Source organism: Schistocerca americana, unplaced genomic scaffold (genome assembly GCF_021461395.2).
Source record: "Schistocerca americana isolate TAMUIC-IGC-003095 unplaced genomic scaffold, iqSchAmer2.1 HiC_scaffold_17, whole genome shotgun sequence".
In the NCBI taxonomy this organism is placed as follows: domain Eukaryota; kingdom Metazoa; phylum Arthropoda; class Insecta; order Orthoptera; family Acrididae; genus Schistocerca; species Schistocerca americana.
This window is the reverse complement of record NW_025725790.1, coordinates 197,773-202,083: the sequence shown is the minus strand read 5'-3', so window position 1 is coordinate 202,083 and position 4,311 is coordinate 197,773.

The window sequence follows — 4,311 nt, the reverse complement described above, 5'->3', positions numbered from 1 at the left end:
CACTAGTTATAGATTCCGATGCTTCACTTCAGGTTTACTGTATCCCTTGGATCTTCTTATTTACGATGAAACACAGAAATTACATCGGAATTAAATACAAAAGGCACAATGCCGACTTATGGGCAAGAAGCCTGACTCTTTCTACTGACCATTCTTGTGACTCTAGTTATAGATTCCGATGCTTCACTTCAGGTTTACTATATCTCGTGTACCTTTTTACCGACGATGAAACACAGAAATTGCATCGGAATTAAATACAAAAGGCACAATTCCGACTTAAGTACATGAAGACCGACACTTCGTACTGACAATGTTTTCAACCATTCCTGTGACACTAGTTATAGATTCCGATGCTTCACTCCAGGTTTACTGTAGCCCTTGGACCTTCTTATTGACGATGAAACACAGAAATTGCATCGGAATTACATACAAAAGGCACAAAGCCGACTTAAGTACATGAAGACCGACACTTCTTACTGAGTATGTTTTGAACCATTCCTGTAACACTAGTTATAGATTCCGATGCTTCACTTCAGGTTTACTGTATCCCTTGGACCTTTCTACCTACGATGAAACACAGAAATTGCATCGGATTTAAATACAAAAGGCACAATTCCGACTTAAGTACATGAAGACCGACACTTCGTACTGACAAAGTTTTCAACCATTCCTGTGACACTAGTTATAGATTCCGATGCTTCACTCCAGGTTTACTGTATCCCTTGGACCTTCTTATTGACGATGAAACACAGAAATTGCATCGGAATTACATACAATAGGCACAAAGCCGACTTAAGTACATGAAGACCGACACTTCTTACTGAGTATGTTTTGAACCATTCCTGTAACACTAGTTATAGATTCCGATGCTTCACTTCAGGTTTACTGTATCGCTTGGACCTTCTTATTGACGATGAAACACAGAAATTGCATCGGAATTAAATACAAAAGGCACAATGCCGACTTTAGGATAAGAAGACTGACTCTTCCTACAGACCCTTTCTGTGACACTAATTACAAATTCCGATGCTTCACTTCAGGTTTACTGTATCCCTTGGACCTTCTCATTGACGATGAAACACAGAAATTGCATCCGAATTAAATACGAAAGGCACAATGCCGACTTAAGTACAAGAAGACTGTATCTTCTTACTGACTATGTTTTAATCCACTCCTGTGACACTAGTTATAGATTCCGATGCTTCACTTCAGGTTTACTGTATCCCTTGGACGTTCTTATTGACGATGAAACACAGTAATTGCATCGGAATTAAATACAAAAGGCACAATGCCGACTTATATACAAGAAGACTGACTCTTCCCACTGTCTAAGTTTGAACCATTCCTGTGACACTAGTTATAGATTCCAATGCTTGACTTCAGTTTTACTGTATCCCTTGGACCTTCTTATTGACGATGAAACACAGAAATTGCATCGGAATTAAATACAAAAGGCCCAAAGCCGTCTTAAGTACAAGAGACTGACTCTTCTTACAGACAAGGTTTTGAACCATTCCTGTGACACTAGTTATAGATTCCGATGCTTCATTCAGGTTTACTGTATCCCTTGGACCTTCTTATTGACGATGAAACACAGAAATTGCATCGGAATTAAATAAAAAAGGCACAATGCCGAATTAAGTACAAGAAGACTGACTCTTCTTACTGTCTTTGTTTTGAACCAATCCTGTGACACTAGTTAGAGATTCCGATGCTTCACTTCAGGTTTACTACATCCCTTTGACCTTCTTATTGACGATTAAACACAGAAGTTGCGCCGGAATTAAATACAAAAGCACAATGCCGACTTAAGTACAAAAAGACTGACTCTTCTTACTGACTATGTTTTGAACCGTTCATGTGACACTAGTTATAGATTCCGATGCTTCACTTCAGGTTTACTGTATCCCTCTGACCTTCTTATTGACGATGAAACACTGAAATTGCATCGGAGTTCAATAGAAAAGGCACAATGCCGACTTAAGTAAAAGAAGACTGACTCTTCTTACTGTCTATGTTTTGAACCATTCCTGTGACTCTAGTTATAGATTCCGATGTTTGACTTCAGTTTTACTGTATCCCTTGGACCTCCTTATTGACGATGAAACACAGAAATAGCATCGGATTTAAATACAAAAGGCACAATGCCGACTTAAAACATGAAGACCGACACTTCTTACTGACTATGTTTTGAACCATTCCTGTGACACTAGTTATAGATTCCGATGCTTCACTTCAGGTTTACTGTATCCCTTGGACCTTCTTATTGACGATGAATCACAGAAATTGCATCGGAATTAAATACAAACGGTACAATGCCGACTTAGGTACATGATGACCGACACTTCTTACTGACTATGTTTTGAACCATTCCTGGGACACCAGTTATAGATTCCGATGCTTCACTCAAGGTTTACTGTATATCTTGGACCTTCTTATTGACGATGAAACACAGAAATTGCTTCGGAATTAAATACATAAGGCACAATGCCGACTTAAGTTTATGAAGGCCGACACTTCTACAGACTATGTTTTGAACCATTCCTGTAACACTAGTTATAGATTCCGATGCTTCACTTCAGGTTTACTGTATCGCTTGGACCTTCTTATTGACGATGAAACACAAAAATTGCATCGGAATTAAATACAAAAGGCACAATGCCGACTTAAGGACAAGAAGACTGACTCTTCCTACTGACCCTTTCTGTGACACTTGTTATAGATTCTGATGCTTCACTTCAGGTTTAATGTATCCCTTGGACCTTCTTATTGACGATGAAATACAGAAATTGCATCGGAATTAAATACAAAAGGCACAATGCCGACTTAAGTACATGGAGACCGACACTTCTTACTGACTATGTTTTGAACCATACCTGTAACACTAGTTATAGATTCCGATGCTTCACTTCAGGTTTACTGTATCCTTTGGACCATCTTAGTGACGATGAAACACAGAAATTGCATCGGAATTAAATACAAAAGGCACAATGCCGACTTAAGTTCATGAAGACCGACACTTCTTCCTGACTATGTTTTGAACCATTCCTGTAACGCTAGTTATAGATTCCGATGCTTCACTTCAGGTTTACTGTTTCGCTTGGACCTTCTTATTGACGATGAAACACAGAAATTGCATCGGAATTAAATACAAAAGGCACAATGCCGATTTAAGGATAAGAAGACTGACTCTTCCTACTGACCCTTTCTGTGACACTAGTTACAAATTCCGATGCCCCACTTCAGGTTTACTGTATCCCTTGGACCTTCTTAATGACGATGAAACACAGAAATTGCATCCGAATTAAATACGAAAGGCACAATGCCGACTTAAGTACATGAAGACCGACACATCTTACTGACTATCCTTTGACCCATTCCTGTAACACTAGTTATAGATTCCGATGCTTCACTTCAGGTTTACTGAATCCCTTGGACCTTCTTATTGACGATGAAACACAGAAATTGCATCGGAATTAAATACAAAATTCACAATGCCGTCTTAAGGACAAGAAGACTGACTCTTCCTACTGACCATTCCTGTGACACTAGTTATAGATTCCGATGGTTCACATCAGGTTTACTGTATCCCTTGGACCTTCTTATTGACGATGAAACACAGAAATTGCATCGGACTCAAATACGAAAGGCACAATGCCGACTTAAGGACAAGAAGACTGACTCTTCCTACTGACCATTCCTGTGAAACTAGTTATAGATTCCGATCCATCACTTCAGGTTTACTGTATCCCTTGGACCTTCTTATTGACGATGAAACACAGAAATTGCATCGGAATTAAATACAAAAGGCACAATGCTGACTTAGGTACATGAAGACCGACACTTCTTGCTGACTATGTTTTGAACCATTCCTGGGACACCAGTTTTAGATTCCGATGCTTCACTCCAGGTTTACTGTATCCCTTGGACCTTCTTATTGACGATGAAACACAGAAATTGCCTCGGAATTAAATACAAAAGGCCCAAAGACGTCTTAAGTACAAGAGACTGACTCTTCTTACTGACAAGGTTTTGAACCATTCCTGTGACACTAGTTATAGATTCCGATGCTTCACTTCAGGTTTACTGCATCCCTTTGGCCTTCTTATTGACGATTAAACACAGAAATTGCGTCGGAATTAAATACAAAAGGCACAATGCCGACTTAAGTACAAAAAGACTGACTCTTCTTACTGACTATGTTTTGAACCGTTCATGTGACACTAGTTGTAGATGCCGATGCTTCACTTCAGGTTTACTGTACACCTCTGACCTTCTTATTGATGATGAAACACAGAAATTGCATCGGAA